The sequence below is a fragment of the Camellia sinensis genome, chromosome 4 (genome assembly GCF_055761805.1).
Source record: "Camellia sinensis isolate YWXY chromosome 4, ASM5576180v1, whole genome shotgun sequence".
Taxonomy (NCBI): domain Eukaryota; kingdom Viridiplantae; phylum Streptophyta; class Magnoliopsida; order Ericales; family Theaceae; genus Camellia; species Camellia sinensis.
In genome coordinates this window covers 221,826,079-221,843,775 of record NC_138964.1, presented here as the reverse complement: position 1 = coordinate 221,843,775, position 17,697 = coordinate 221,826,079, and positions in this window count along the sequence as shown.

The window sequence follows — 17,697 nt, the reverse complement described above, 5'->3', positions numbered from 1 at the left end:
ATAAAATTTGATATAGACAAGGGGAATGGATGATATCATAATTAATTGGTGTTTTACCACTTTGTTTGCCTCATTTAAGTGGTTATCTGTTTCTGTGCTTGGTTTCATTGAATTGTAAAACTTCCATGAGCCATTTTCAGTATCGAGTACCAACAACGTCCAATGCCTTTCATTGAAAATTGGGAAAAGAAGATATCTTTCCTTGACAGCTTCTAACATCATTTTGTTCAACAATTGATTTGTTTCTGCCTCATCCTTTGTGGTGAACAAATATTGTGTTTTGCAAATATATTAGTTTTGATTACAATGTAATTCGTTAATGGTACTTGTATCACTATAACACTGGATGAATGAGAACTTATGCACTTTGTACGAGAAAGGAATAAACCTTCTCGTATAATCCTATTGATCAAATCTGCGCTCCTCCGTATGACGTCACTTTATTACCTGAAAAACACAAACGTGAGCTAGCCGGCGGGTGTGTGCCGGAAACCTCTCCGATGCCTAAGTCAGTAAGCTTGACAAATAGACAAAAGCTCTATGTATTCAGAAAGCAAAGTTGTGTTACCTTTCCAAAGGTGATGTTTGTGAGCTTTTATAGGTTTCGTGTGGCACAATCCTAGTAGGACTTCTACTCCTCCATGCAGAGTCCTCTTAGGATTCATACTCCTGAAAGATAATGCTTATCCTTCAACACCCCCCTCACTGCTTAAACCAAGTGAGATGGTTTTTACCATGGCCGAACTCTAATATGACCGAAGTAATCATGGTTTATGTTGAGCCACTGAGTAGGCCGAACAATCCTTAGTTCGGTTCTTCCTTTCATTACACCTTATCTCAGTTCTCTCATGCACAAACCATGGTGTGATCAGACCGAGCTACCGAATAATAAGGTTCTGACCGTTCTAACCACAATACGCCATGACCGGGCTAACTCTGAGACCGGACTAACTTCAAGGTGTCTTTAGACCGGACTAACTTCAAGTCTCCTCCGGGCCGGACTAGCTTCGGGGCTCTTGGACCGAACTAACTTTAAAGCATTTTTACTCAGCCCTTTGTATTGCGGCCCATGACGGCCCATTACCCAGCTCGGCCCAATTTTCATATAAATTACCCTCTCAATTGCCCCTTAATTCCATCTGCGTAGCGTGATAGGGATTACCTGTTTTATCAGCCGAGCTAAGGTCTTCTAGCCGAGCCAAAACCCTTTAGCTTTTCCAACCGAGCTAAAACCCTTTAGCCTATCCAACCGAGCTAAATTCACGTCAGGCTCTAGCTGTCCTGTCAAAACGTCTCTTCAATCACAGCAACTGAATCGCTTCTTATTCCAATGACACGTGGCAGGCGCTGATTGGCTCAATGATGCTGTCACACCGCCTTCGTACTCCGTGTGTTTTTTGAGCAGTCCCGCCCAAATTTTGGGCTTTCTAACAAAAACAAGTCCTAAGGCCAAAATCCCCCCACTTCTACTATTCATCCTCTTCCTTTTCTCTGAGTTCTTCACTGTTCTTCGTCTTCTGAAAGAGCTCGTGTTTTGCTGCCTTTTGCTTCCATCTCCAGTTCTTGCCTCTTCATCTGGTTAGTATTGCTCCTCTATCTTGCTTTCCCTTGTTTTCGTACTTTGTTTTGTGTGTTTTGTAAAATACATTTTTTTCCATGTGCTTTGCTTCTTATGAAAACACCATGTTAGTATAATCCTCAGGCATTCATGAAATAACATGTAGAACACTGCTTTTGATCCAAAACTACACATAACCGAACTAGTAAACTGTTTGTAGTTTGATGTCAGTGAGACCAGACTATACAACCGAACTAACACTCGTACCAGTAGTTTCATTAAGTCAAACCTTTTCTTGATAGATCTTTAGCCGAGGTAAGAAAACCAAACTAAGTCAGAACGTAGCATACTGAAACCTTATCTTTCGACCGAGCTAGGTCTTTGGGGCTAAGCCAGCTTTCTAAGTTTTTTAGACCGAACTCAGAAAGCTGCCCCTAGAGGCTCAACCGGTCTAACTGAGCCTTCCTTTTAACCGAGATAACGAATAGCTTGCCAAGACCGAGCTATCCAACCCCCTGCTCAATCCGAGCTACTCAGCATCTTGTTGAAACCGAGACAGAACCTGTAGCATCCACATAGCCGAAGTAGGACTCCTATTTTTGCTTTTATTTTGTAGCACGGTCCTATGATCTGTGCTTAACCCCTTTGTTTTCCACTTTGCAGACTTAGGTTGCCCAGGCACTCCATTGCGCGCCATACCGAGCTACTGAGCACAATTTTGTCACCGATCTAACTTATTCATAACTTATAAAATAAATGGGGAAGTATAGATTTTTAGTAAATACTCCAGGCGGTCTAGCCAAATTCCGAAGGGATTACAACATCCCTGACGACGTCCAGCTTATTCTGGCCGAACAAGATACCCTTCCATGGGGAAAATCGGGCTACATACCTTTCACCCTCCTATCAATAATAGAAACCGGACTAAGATTCCCCGTTCAACCTTTGATTTGTGAACTTCTAAGACAAACCCGAATATGCCCAACTCAGCTTTCCACCAATTCATACCGTATAATAATGGGTATAGCCGAACTAAACCGCCGAGCCGGACTTAACCTCGGTCTAGCCGAAATATTCCACCAATACTCCATTGGTTCCAAGGATGACGGCTGGGTCTACTACCTTAGGATACGCCGTCGTAGGGAAAAAATAATAAAAGATACGCCGGATGAGGACTTAAACGATGATGACTTTTTCTGGGTGTCTGGCAATTTTGAAAAGCAGCAAGCCCAGATTCCTGGCCGAAGTATAAACTGGAATAAAGGAGAACCTAGTATTTTTACTTCGGTTATTTGCATGCTTTGCTTTATTTCGGTTACCCTTTCCTGAACCGAACTAACAGTTCGTCTTTTTTATGCAGATTCAGCCCATCTTCAATCTTTGTATAGTTACCCTAACCTGAACACGCTGCGTGCCGCACTACGCTATTCAGAAAGAAGTTGGGCCAAACTTCTTAATTTCGAGCCGATATACCGTTACAGCAATCGCTGAAAAGCCAGAGTAACAGATTTTCTACTTGAGGACGCCCCAGAACCGGACCCAACTTTGCCCCAAATTAGACTAATCCCACTGACCGCTGAAGAAGAAATGGCCAAGAGAAACAGAGTCAGGGCCCTCTTGACCGAAACCAACAGACCCGAAGTACCGCCACCAAGCCAAACGCAACCGACCGTTATGGCCCTTCCTTCTCAACAGCCTTCTTCATCACGCCCATCCAAGTACGCCCGGTCTACCCCAACCGAGCAGCGTCTAGCGGATGAGGACAAAACCACCCCTCCACCGAGCCACCCACCTATTCCACAACCGGAGCCTTCCGACCGGGCTGCCTCCTCCAAGTGGGCACCAAAGCTGAAATTTCAAAACCGAGATATCCAAGATACTAATTCGGTGGTTGCTGAGAAGGATCACTTGATGGCATTCAACCTTGCCAAAAGTGTTTGCCTTCCAGCAGACATGGAACACCACCAGAACCTAACCGAGCTAAGGGCCATCCGATCGGCCACCAAATCCATGATCTGGTAAGATGCCCCTCGTCTCTCAAATTTTTCAAACTTTCAGTTCGGTTTTGTCGTTGACTTCTTTCCATTCATTTCAGTCTCTTCAGAAGAGCCAAATTGCCCATCAAAAGGTATTGGAGCTCAGGAAAACGGCAAGGCAGGCCATGGCAGAGGTGGAAGAAAGAAAAACCGAACTGAAGGAGTCACAACAAAAAATTACCGAGCTGGAGGCCGAGATAGCTCGTCTAACCGGACAAGTGACTTCGGCTGAAGCTGACAAACAGAAGGCGTTGATCGTGATGAAAGATAAGTACCTTCGTGAGTTAGTCAAGCTCGAAGGGAAAAGGGACGCCGAAATCGCTGAACTGAAGAAGAAGGTGGATGATGCCAACACCAGAGGTTTCAAAGAGGCAGAGGGCCTCTACATTCCACAATGTGAGGGAGCGAAGGACTTATTTTTCAAGTGCAGCTGGAGAAGTGCTGTGGAGCAGCTCAGCTGTGGGCCCGAAACCAAGGTCTACGATGCTCCTCAGTATTTCATTCCGGCCTCACTAACGGAGTATGCTGCTTCTGTCCAACAATAATTTTTGCAAGGTTCAGATGACGAAGATGAAGAAAATGAGCCGACTGTTACTCCGGTAGTCAACGAGCAAGGCAACGATCAACTAGCTCGGTTGGAGCCAACGTTTGAAGACCTAACTGTTGAGCCGCCGACAGACACCATGCTGCCAGTTGCTACTGAGACTGATCTTCCATCTGCAACTGGTGTTCAAGTTGATATTGAAGCCGATCTTGAAGACCTTTTTAATTAACTTGTATTTTTTTTTTTCTTCTTTTTGTTTTGATTTGTAACCGGGCTGGAAGCCCTTCCCTTGTAATTGCTCTTTGATGAATGAAAATTTTCTTGTTTTGAACTCTTATTTCGGTTGATCTGCATGTTTGTACTTGTAATGACTTTTCCATGATCTTTTCACTTCCAACTGTTATCTCGGTTTGAATTCCTGTTTGAGCTTGCTTTCTAATAGTAGTGTGGCCGAGATACTTTATTCGAGTTTTAGCTGAGCAATCTAACTGAGTTTACTAGTCAACCACTCTTTAGCCGAAATACATACTTCGACTGAACGGTACCAAGAGTGGTTTAATCCAGTCAACCTTTCTTCGGCTTATATCCTTACTTCGGCTGAAGAGTAATAAGAGTTTAATCCAGCCAACCACTCTTTTAGCCGACGTCCTTACTTCGGCTAAAGAGTACCAAGAGTTGGTTTTAATCCAGCCAACCACTCTTCGGCCATACTCTTACTTCGGCTGAAGAGTAATAAGAGTTGGTTTTAGTCCAGCCAACCTTCTAAGTTAGTTTTTCCAGCCAACTTAAAAGAAATTTTTGGTTATTCCGACCAAACGTCCTGCAGCCTGGATCCTTATCCTGGGCTTAGGAGGGGTGTTGGTTTAATCCAGCCAACCTCTAAGTTAGTTTTTCCAGCCAACTTAAAATAGAATGTTTGGTTATTCCGACCAAACGTCCTGCAGCCTGGATCCTTATCCTGGGCTTAGGAGGGGTGTTGGTTTAATCCAGCCAACCTCTAAGTTAGTTTTTTCCAGCCAACTTAGAATAGCATGTTTGGTTATTCTGACCAAACGTCCTGCAGCCTGGATCCTTATCCTGAGCTTAGGAGGGGTGTTGGTTTAATCCAGCCAACCTCTAAGTTAGTTTTTCCAGCCAACTTAGAATAGCATGTTTGGTTATTCCGACCAAACGTCCTGCAGCCTGGATCCTTATCCTGGGCTTAGGAGGGGTGTTGGTTTTTCCAGCCAACCTTTAGATTGGTTTTTCTAGCCAACCCACAATAAAATGTTTGTAGTGTACCTTACTTTGCTAAAACTAACTTTTACAGAGAACAACTATGCTGAAAAGAATCGATTTGTTTTATTGAGGAAAGAAAGAAGAAAAATTACACATGTTTGAAAGAGGAAAGCTAAAAATAAAATAACTTGAGATTGGCGGTGTTCCATGGCCTGGGGATTGCTTTGTCGTCCTTGTCTTATAAGTGGTATGCCCCTTTGCCTGCTAACCCAACCACTTTGTAAAAACCTTCCCAATTAGGCCCTAGCTTGCCATCTCCTAGCACCAGGGTGTTTCCCATCACTTTGCGCAGCACCCAATCTCCGATCTTGAATTACATTGGATGTACTGTTTTGTTGTATTTTCTGGATAACTCTTATTGACATGAGGCAATGTGGACTAGGGCTCTTTCTCTTCTTTCTTCGGCGAGGTCGAGCTCCAATGTTATGGCTTCACCATTTAAGTCTGGATCAAAATTTTCGCTTCGAATTGTGGGGAAGCCAACTTCTAGTGGGATTACTGCTTCCATACCGTAGGCTAAGGAGAATGGTGTTTCTCCTGTTGACCGCCGAGGTGTGGTGCGGTAAGCCCATAAAACATGAGGAAGCTCTTCCGCCCATTTGCCTTTGGCTTTCTCCAACTTTTTCTTCAATCCATCCAAGACTACCTTGTTTGAAGTTTCTGCTTGTCCATTTGCTTGGGGATATGCCTGTGTAGAATTATAGAACTCTATCTTGTACTCTTCACAAAAGCCTCTGAAGATTCTGCCGTCGAACTGAGTGTCGTTGTCTGAGATTAGGGCTTTTGGTATGCTAAACCGAGTGATGATATTCTGCCAGACGAACTTCTTTACATCTTTTTCCTTGATTGATGCTAATGCTTCTGCTTCCACCCACTTTGTGAAGTAGTCTATCGCTGCGAAAAAGAACTTCCTGTTTCCGGGTGCTGTTGGAAGTGGTCCTGCGATGTCCAAGCCCCACATTGGGAAAGGCCATGGGCTAGTCAATGGTAGGAGTTCTCTAGCTGGTTGATGTATTTGGTGTGCGAATTTTTGGCATTTCTCGCACTTCTTCACATATTTCTCTGAGTCTGCCTGCATGTATGGCCACCAGTATCCTTGCGAAATGGCCCTGTAAGCTAGCGATCTTCCTCCTTGATGGCTTCCGCACGCCCCTTCGTGTATCTCCTACAAGAATGCTTTCACTTTACTGGGGTGGACACACTTTAGATAGGGTCCTGAGAATAACTTTTTGTATAATGCCAAAGATGGGGAGAGCCAAAATCGCTGTGACTTTGCTCTAATTTTGTTGGCTTCTTTCTTTTCTTCCAGTAGGACGCCATCTTTCAAGAATAGTATGATGGGATCCATCCATGAGGGGCCTAGATTGGCGCAGCATACTTTTTCTGCTTCTGGGTCTTCGATGCTTGGTCTTGGTAAGTAGTCGATGAGCAATGGATGAGGGATGGATGTATCTGCCATTGAAGCAAAGCCTGCTAGTTCGTCTGCTCTGCGGTTCTCTTCCCTGCCTATCTGCTTAATCCTCACTACTTCAAATTTCTTGATCTCTATTCTGACCAATTCTTGGTACTTGGCCATCCTATCATCCTTTGCTTCATAGTCGCCAGAAATTTGGTTTACCCCCAGCTGTGAGTCGCTGTAGACCATTAGTTCGGTGGCCTTCATGTAGAATGCTGTTTTGAGACCTGCAAGAAGTGCTTCATACTCCGCTTCGTTGTTTGATGCTGGGAAGCCAAGGTTGATTGCTTACTCCACAACTAGGCCGTCTGGTGAGATGAGGACTATGCCAAGTCCTACACCATGCTGGTTGGATGCTCCATCCACAGAGAGCTTCCACATCTCTCCAACGAACAACTTCCAGCAAGTGGAGGGGTCAGACGATGTCGTGGGGTTAAGGTCCATGCTTGCTGTCTGCCCCTCGTTATCTGATTGTACCAAGTCTTTTTTTGTTGGAGAGTCTTGGTTTGGTGTAGCTTGGTTTACTTCTTCCTTGCTGTCTTTAGTCTGGTCTGCCTTGGAGTCTAACTGAGCACTTTCTGCTAGGGGTTGCGTTATTCCGATGTCAACTTCCATCCCTAGTTCGGTTGTGTCAGTTAGGTTGACTGGGCAGATATGATGACTTCCAGGAGTGAACTCTGCGACGGAGTCTGCCAAAGATTGGGCCTTTATTGCGGTTCTGGGTTGGAACTTGATGTCGAATTGTCCCAACTCTACTGCCCACTTCAAGATTCGTCCAGAAAAGTTCGCCCTTTCAAACAAAGCTTTTAGTGGGAAAGCTGTGAGGACGACTATGGTGTGGGCGTGAAAGTAGTGTGCCAATTTCCTGAAGGCCATCATTAAGGCCAATGCTAATTTTTCCAGTGGCAAGTACTTTGTTTCGGCTCCCAGCAATGTTTTGCTGACATAAAAGATGGGCAAGTGTTAGATTCCTTCTGCACGAACCAACACTGCGCTAATTGTGTGCTGAGAGACTGCCAGGTACAAAAAAATTTCTTCTCCAGGTACTGGGGTAACAAGCAGTGGTGGGGAAGACATATATTCCTTCGAGCTTTCCAGAGCTCGGTCGCATTCTCCGTCCCACTCGAACTTGAGTTTTAGAGCTTGAAAGAATGGTCGTAGTCTGTCTGATGACCGGCTTATGAACCGATTGAGCGCGGCTGTCATGCCGGTGAGATGCTGCACTTCTTTTACTGAGTTTGGTCTCTCCAAATCCTAGATTGCTTTGATCTGGGAGGGGTCTGCTTCTATACCCCGGTTGGTCACAAGGAAGCCCAGGAATTTGCCAGATCCTACTCCGAATGCACACTTAGATGCATTGAGGCACAACTTGTGCTTCTTCAGGATTTCAAACATCTCTCCTAGGTCCTTGAGATGGTCATTCTCATCCTTGCTTTTGACCACCATGTCGTCGATGTAAGCCTTCATCGTTCTTCCTAACAATGGTTCAAACATCTTGGTGACCATTCGTTGGAATGTTGCCCCTGCGTTCTTCAGGCCAAAGGGCATGACCTTGTAACAGTATAGTCCTCTCGGAGTTGTAAAGGATGTGACCTCCTGGTCTAGTTCATGCATGGCGATTTGGTGGTAGCCTCTGTATGCATCCAGAAAGCTAAGTCGGTTGTGCCCCGCCGTTAGGTCTACCAGTTGATCTATTCGTGGTAGAGGAAAGTTGTCTTTTGGGCACGCCTTGTTGACTGTTTTATAGTTGACGCAGACACGCCATATTCTTCTTTGGCACTACGACTGTGTTGGAGATCCATCTTGGGTAGTGCACTTCTCTAATTGCTCCTGCCTCCAGCAGGTTACCTACTTCTTCCGCCACTATCTCGGCGTGGTGGAGTGCCGATCTACTTATGCGTTGGATGATTGGTCTGGCGGATGGGTGGACATTAAGTTGGTGACAGATGAAGTTTGGATCAATGCCTGGCATGTCGTAGGGCGTCCAGGCGAACACTTCAATGTTAGAGGTTAAGAATTCCAAGACATCTAATCTCTCAATGCTGGACAACGACGAACCGAGCAAAAAGAACTTATCCGGGTTCTTTTCATCTATTCTTACCTCTACCAAGTCCTCCACTTCTTTCTGATCAGCCGCTTTGCCGACATCTGCGAATAGCTCATTGCTCTCGGGTTCTTCCACCGAATGAACGTATCCTTTAGCAGCGCGGCTGCCATTCACCGTGACGAAGCATTGCTTCGACATGATCTGATCTCCATAGACTTCTTCAATTACCCCGATATCGTTGGGGAACCGCATTACTTGGTGGTAGGATGACGCCACCGATCGTATGGCATGCAGCCATGTTCTGCCCAAGATGATGTTGTAAGTGAAGGGTACCTTCAATACCCAGAACTCCACTTGTTTCGTCACGCTTCCTGCTCTGACTGGAAGAATTATTTTGCCGACGGGCCATTCTGGCATGGAGTTGAATCCAATTAGGGGAGATACGGCTGGCGCCAAGTTTTTGTCTTGTAGCTTCAATTGTTTAAATGTTTCGTAGTACATGATTTCACATGAACTATCCTGGTCAATCAAAATCCGCTTGACGTCAAAATCCTTGACTCGGAGAGTGACGACCAGGGCATCATTGTGAGGGCAATATATCCGTTCCAGGTCTTTATCCGAAAAAGACATGACGTTTGTGGCCTCTGTCTTCCCCTTCTTGATGGCAGGTTGGGCACTTAGCACCTCTCTTAAGTGTTCAGCCTTTTTGATTGATCCCTTGAGCGAGCTCGCATACATGCTCAGGTTCAAAGACTCCATGTATCACATTGATAACGCCTTGAGGTGGGGCGTCGATTGGCATTCCGTTGGGGTTGTTATGGTCCTAGGGGGCTGGTTAGGCCCCTCCTTCAATGTATTTATCCAGGTGACCTGCTGCCACCAACTCCTCCAGGTGCTGTCTCAATGGCGAGCAATTCTCAGTGCGGTGCCCCTCTTCTTTATGGAAGGTGCACCGTGATCTTTCGTCATAGTCCTTCTGCGCTTCTCCTAGTTTGGCTGGCCATCTGACGAAAGGCTCATCTCTTATTTCACTTAGAATTTGGTAGATCGGTTTCTTGAATACCGTGGTTATGGCCGTGCGGATCCTCAACCATCTTTTATCCCGGTCCTCTCCGTTGTCTCGCCTGCCACGTCCGTTTCTGTTCTGTCGATCTACTGCATTGACCTTTGCTGAGGTCTTCTTTTCTGGTACTGTGGTCGTGCCAGATTTTGTTTTGACACGTGCGCCATCCTCTTCAACCCTAATGTGCTGATGCACTCTTTCCATCAAGGCTTCCATGGTTAGGGGTGGTGTCATGGTGATTGAGTCCCTTAGTCTATTCCCGACTGGAAGGCCTCTTTCGTACTGTGCAATGGCAAGATTGGTGGGGCAATCGCCAATTTGGTTGAATGTCTCCCAGTAGCGACTATTGTAGGACCTTAGCATCTCTTTTTCGCCCATGTCGATAGAGAGTAACTGGTCAATCTCCACCGGGGTTTTAGTATTTGTTCTGAACCTTGTGACAAATGCCTCTGCCAATTGCGCCCAGGAGGCTATGCTGCCTTCTGGAAGTTTTTCAAACCAAGTCAAGCCTAGATCGCCAAGGCTTGACGGGAAGAGGATGCACATTAGAGCCTCGTTTCGCCGATATACCGCCATAACCTGGCGGAAGTGGCTTAAGTGAATGTAGGGGTCCGTTTTCCCCTCGTACGTAGTGAATTTGGGCTGAAGGAAGCCTGTAGGTAGGGGCGCGTTTTCAATTGCCGGAACGAACGGCGAGGTCTGCAGCCTTACTAATGCTTTGTCCGTCGGTTCGTAGGCAAGGCGTGGTAATGGCATTCCAACCTCGACGCTTCCATGCGATCGAGGGGCCAATCGTTGAAGGGCAGAAACTCTGCGTGGGTCGCGCGCTCTGGTGTCCTCCTTCCATCGTGCCTTTTCTTCCAGCATGATCCGTAAATCGGATGATCTGGGCAAATCCGTCTGTTTGGATGATGTTTGGTGCGAGTGTGAGGGTCGGTAGGTACTTCCCTCTGTGTAAGACCTCAATGATCTCGTTCTCTCAGACCTGGAGTAACAAGTTTTGGAGGTTCTAGACAGAGTATCGCCTGTCCTGAGGCTTCTACTTTCTGCTTGTGATGGCGTTGAATGCCTTCCATGGTCTTCTGAGCGGCGATGGGGCGTCTTGTTTTTGTGCCCCTCTCTTGTCGCCACTCTTTTTCCCTTCATCTGGCACTTCAAGGTCTCCATGTCGGCCGCCATCTTCCTTATTAATTCGTCTTGCTCCTTTACGCGGTCCTCCAGAACTTGAGGATCAATCCTCCGCCTTTGCCTGTCAGGACTTTGTGAATGACAGTGACGGGGGCTGTGAGTCCGCCTTCCCCTAGTATCTCTCCTGGGGTTATGTCGTTGGGACTCCAAGTCCGCCATGGGAGGGATAGAAGGTAATCCTTCACGCCTTGCACCCCCATTTGGAGTTTGCCCGTCGATGGCGGACTGTGGCAATTCTTCAATGTGCGCCATTGTTCCGAAAGAGGTAAAGTTTGATCAAGAGGTTTTGTCCTGTCTGTTTTTCCCACAGACGGCGCCAATTGTACGGGAAAGAAATAAACCTTCTCGTATAATCTTGTTGATCAAGTCTGCGCTCCTCCGTACGACGTCGCTTTATTACCTGAAAAACACAAACGTGAGCTAGCCGGCGGGTGTGTGCCGGAAACCTCTCCGATGCCTAAGTTAGTAAGCTTGACAAATAAACAAAAGCTCTGTGTATTCAGAAAGCAAAGTTGTGTTACCTCTCCAAAGGTGATGCTTGTGAGCTTTTATAGGTTTCGTGTGGCACAATCCTAGTAGGACTTCTACTCCTCCATGCAGAGTCCTCCTAGGATTCATACTCCTGAAAGATAATGCTTATCCTTCAACACCCTCCTCATTGCTTAAACCAAGTGAGATGGTTTTTACCATGGTCGAACTCCAATATGACCGAAGTAATCATGGTTTATGCTGAGCCGCTGAGTAGGCCGAACTATCCTTAGTTCGGTTCTTCCTTTTATTACACCTTATCTCAGTTCTCTCATGCACAAACCATGGCGTGATCAGACCGAGCTACCGAATAGTAAGGTTCTGACCGTTCTAACCACAATACGCCATGACCGGGCTAACTCTGAGACCGGACTAACTTCAAAGTGTCTTTAGACCGGACTAACTTCAAGTCTCCTCCGGGCCGGACTAGCTTCGGGGCTCTTGGACCGGACTAACTTTAAAGCCTTTTTACTCAGCCCTTTGTATTGCGGCCCATGACGGCCCATTACCCAGCTCAGCCCAATTTTCATATAAATTACCCTCTCATACTTGATATAGACAAGGGGAATGGATGATATCGTAAGGAAATATATATATATATATATATGTAATTTACTTACATGGCATGATGTAGTAAATATGTATGTTGTTCCTGCTTGCGAGCTTAAGCTGAACTTTGGTTTCGGTTGCTCTTCTGTCATTAAGATTTCCTTGTAGGCATTTATTGCCTGTTTTAAAAACAAAAGCAAACAAGGTTAATGAGAAAATTATTATTTGGTATTACAATTGATATATGCACAAATAGAGATTTGATTTTATATTTTCAGAAAGTTCTTCACATTTGACTATTTTGTCAATATCATCCAAGTACAAATAGCTGCCTACTTCCTTTCCTTGTAAGATTGGATAACTGCAAATGTGAAAATAAAATTTATCACTATATACCAAAATTTATTGCTCAATTAATGAAAGAAAGGTTAGGGGAGCAAATTGAGCATCAAATTTTACTTGATGTATCAAATCCCAACAATGAAAAGAAATAGAGAACATAAACACAAATTCCTAAATAATTTGATACCATAGATGAGACACCATGAAGATTAGCAAAATATATCACTCTACCAAACAAATTAAGTAAAATTTATCACTATGTAGGAAATTTTATCACTGTATATCAAAAATTATCAATGGATGAAGTAAACAAAGGTTATATATTGATAAATGCATGACTATATACTAAAATTTAGATTCCAAATTTGGAAATTTTAGGACCACATCATGTTTTTACCTACTGGTTTTTTTTGCCCAAAAACTAGTGAGTTTCATCCTCGATTTCTTTGGCAATTTGTGAAACACTGGATAGGAAGTGTCAATTTCTTTTGTTGGATGTTGATGTTGTGTCTGTTCTTCTTTTCTGGTCTTGGCACTTTCTTCAACCATTGGTTCTACTTCATCAATTGTCTTGTTCTACTTTGGTTGTCTTTCCGTTGTGTACCAAAAATCTAGATCTTTGTGCTCTTTTCTTGTTTCTCTACTTTTCATCATTTTTATCATTGAGCTTACAAGAGGCGATGTTTTGGGAGTGGTGGCTTCAATTTCAACTGCGATTTGTTTTTCTTGACTGTCCAGGTAGACATTTGATTCAACTAACATTGCAATTCTCTCATTAAGTAGCACTATTTCCACATCTTTCACTTCCATTTATGTCTTTGTTTTCTTGCTCTGTTCTTCCATTTGTTTATTGAGTTTCATGAGTTGGTCCTTAAGCTCATAATTTTCTGCTTGGGTTCTTGCCTTTTCCATTTCTAGCCTATGCATTATGAACACATTCTCTTCTAGTTTCTGAAAGGTATGTTCATTAATTTTGAAATGGTAGACATTTGTTTCATAGGCAAGTTTTCTTTTTGCTTTCCTTTTTTCAACTGATGTTTGATGCTTGAATCCCGGTGAAGTTGTTGGACTGACTTTCTGTTTGATCATTGTTTCTTTTTCATCATTTTCTAGCTTGTCAAAAGAAAGCTCATTTCTTTGCACATGAACTGGACCTTCTTCAGTTTCATGCTGAAAGTTGGCTTTCCTTCTTGAATTCTTTTTTGATTGCAATGTTGTTGATTTCCTCTTTTTTCGAGCACCTGTTTGATGCTTGGGATTCGATGAATTTCTTCCTAGGCTGAGACTGAATATCTTTCTGATAATTAGTTATTCTTCCTTTTCAGATAATTCAGTCTGCTCTTGTTCCTCAAAGTTACATTATTCATCTTCATGCTCATCATCTGTTTGTGGTTGCAATTATTTGTATATGTTCTGTTCTTCAATTGTGTCTTTCAAATTGCTCTCCTACATGAATGAAAATTATTAAAAAGAGTGATGTGAGACCAAGTTAAGTAATAATTTATCATTCGGTGATTCAAATTTATAATAAGACTAGTGATTTGGTTCATGATAACAAGTTTTATCAGTGAATTAGCACCATTAAGCAAAATTTATCACTCAATGAAGCTAACTAAGCAAATTTATAAACCGTGAGCAAAAAGTTATTAGTTCGTATCAAAATTTATCACCGCATAGCAAAATTCATCACTCAATTGAAGAAATAAAGGTTATACACTAATAAAACTTGTTTTTTGAATAATTTCCTAGCATGGATGGAATGCCTAAATAATTTTCTACCAGAAATGTGACACCATGAAGATTAAGAAGAATTTATCAGTCGAGCTAAAATTTATCACTGCATAACAAAATCTAATATTTGTTTAAACAAAACAAAGGATATCAATGGATACCTCAATATGTTTCAGATCATGCAAGGATGACTTTGCCAATTGTTCTCCCAGATGTGTGATGTTCCATTTTGCAAATCTTGGGATTGCGTTCTTGTCATTTGGTTTGATGATCTTTGTATTCTCACATATCCAATACTGTTGAGGACAAAAAAAATGTTATAAATTAGTATTTAGTAAATGTAAATATTATAGTTTATAAGTTGTAAGTGAGGTATTTACTTACCAATAAGATGATCACACATCCGCACACTCTATCAATTTGGTCGATGTTGCGTGCTATTGATCTTGTAAGATATTGTTTTGCTGCGCCACACCAATCATAAGACTTCATTTCGTTAATATTCTCGAGGTATTTCATGAACCCCCAACCAATTATTGTCCCAATACCCGGACACAACAAAAGCAAACAAACTAGAAGGCACAGAAGCCTAACGACATCTTCTACATCTTCATTGTTGTTGCTTCTCAAAAGTTTCGTTATCAACTTTTGGATTGAAGCACTTGTCATTCTACTCTCGGTTATTTTCCTTCTTTGCACCATAGCTACCTCATTTTTCCTTCAGTATGCAAGATTCATCTTCTTCTGTCCACATGCAATCCCAAAAATTAATTTGAAGTCATTTCTTTTCAACTTTAGCTTATTCTCACCAATTTCAAATGTGGTTCCATCCATTTGGTAACTTTACAAAATTTTTGCAACCACATCATCATATTTAATTGAATCTCTCCTTTTAACGTTGTTTTGACTCAATGTATCAACTAGAAGTGAAAAATGTGTCTTTCTCAAAAGTGTCAAATGCTTCTCTCTGAGTTTTGGTGTCTTAAAAAATTTGATAAGAGATTGAATGTTAGAACGGTAGACATACTTTGCTTCATTATCATGTATCTGTCCAGTCCTAGTTTTTCTTCCATCAATCTTTTTTTTCCCTCTTACTTTGTGGAGCTCTGTAGCTTGTTTCAGTTGATCCTGTTTGGGCTCCTCATTGTCAATGTTAGATTCAGGTTTAACTTCTAGTTGATTTTCACTTTCATATGTTGTTAGCTCTATAACAAACTCAACTTTTTTAATCTTTTTCTTCTTTGAGAAACTTGTTTCTCGACGACGTAATCTTTTACGATGATTGGGAACATCTGTATAAAAACATTGAGCATGAACATTGAAAATTAAGAAGAATTTTACCACTGAACTAGGCAAACTAAGAAGAATTTATCACTCTATTATGCAAATTAAACAAATATATAACTGTATAGCAAAGTTTAGATTCCAAAATGCAAAAGAACATGAAGTATCATGATGAAGATGAAAATAACTGATAATTTATCACTCAATGAGGTAAAGTAAGTAAACTTTATCACTCGATTAAGCAAAGTAAGCAAATCCATTATTATAATAAATTTTATCACTCGATTAGGCAAATTAAGCAAATCTATCATTGTCATAACAAATTTTATCACTAAATTAGAGAAAGTAAGGAAATTCGTCATTGTATAGAAAATTTTATCACTCAATTAAGCAAAGTAAGCAAATCTGTCATTGTATAGTAAATTTTATCACTGAATTAGCAAAAATAAGCAAATGCATCATTGTATAGCAAATGAACATAAAGATATGATTATTATGAAGTTAAATGTCACTCATAAATTAATACTGTATGGTACAGATTGAAAATAGTTTCAAGTCGAATTTTATAACTCAATTATAGTTATGAAAGAAGAAGAGAAGCAAATCCATCGTTATAACAAATTTATCACTCAATTAGAAAAATTAAGCAAATCTATCGTTCTTATAGCAAATTTTCTCACTGATTTGGACAAAGTAAGCAAATCTGACATTGTATAGCAAATTTTATCACTGGATTAGCAAAAGTAAGCAAATCCATCATTGTATAGGAAATGAACATGAAGATGTGATTATTATGAAGTTAAATATCAATCATAAATTAATACTGTATGGTACAGATTGAAAATAGCTTCAAGTCGAATTGTGTCACTCAATTATAGTTATGAGAGAAGAAGGAAGGCAAATCTATCATTATAACAAATTTTATCACTTAATTAGGAAAATTAAGCAAATCTACCATTCTTATAGGAAATTTTATCACTGAATTGGGCAAAGTAAGCAAATCTGTCATTATATATCAAATTTTATCACTGAATTAGCTAAAGTAAGCAAATCCATCATTGTATAGCAAATGAACATGAAGATGTGATTATTATGAAGTTGAATATCACTCATAAATTAATACTGTATAATACACATTGAAAATAGCTTCAAGTCGAATTTTATTACTCAATTATAGTTATAAAAGAAGAAGGGAAGCAAATCTATAGTTATGAAATAAGAAGAGAAGCAAATCCATCATTATAACAAATTTTATCACTTAATTAGGAAAATTAAGCAAACCTACCATTCTTATAGTAAACTTTCTCACTGAATTGGGCAAAGTAAGCAAATCTGTTATTGTATATCAAATTTTATCACTGAATTAGCAAAAGTAAGCAAATTCATCATTGTATAGCAAATGAACATGAATATATGATTATTATGAAGTTGAATATCAATCATAAATTAATACTGTATGATACACATTGAAAATAGCTTCAAGTCGAATTTTATAACTCAATTATAGTTATGAAAGAAGAAGTGAAGGAAATCCATCATTATAACAAATTTTATCACTCAATTAAGAAAATTAAGCAAATCTATTATTCTTATAGCAAATTTTCTCACTGAATTGGGCAAAATAAGCAAATCTATTATTGTATAGCAAATGAACATGAAGATGTGATTATTGTGAAGTTAAATATCACTTAATTATAGTTATAAAAGAAGAACAGAAGATGAATACGACTCACGTTTGATTCGCATATTTGTTGAAGATGAACTAAACAGGGAATATAGATCGAAACGGTGGAAGATTTGCTGGGGATCTGTTCGGAATCAAAATATAGATCGAAACAGAGGTGATTTCTTTAGAAACGATGGGAGATTCAGGAAAAATCTCTTCGTTTGTTTCGATTTCCAAATTGCATATCGCCACAGAATGGTTTCCAAATTGCCTCAGAATAGTTTCCAAATCAGAACAATTGAGAAGGAACGTGTGTGTCACGCGCACAGGGAAGAGCTCGTAATATCGTTTTTTGCATCACGCGTGTGGTGAGACATTGAGGTGTAAAATTGGAAACTGAAATAGGGCAGGACTTGGTGGGTATTAA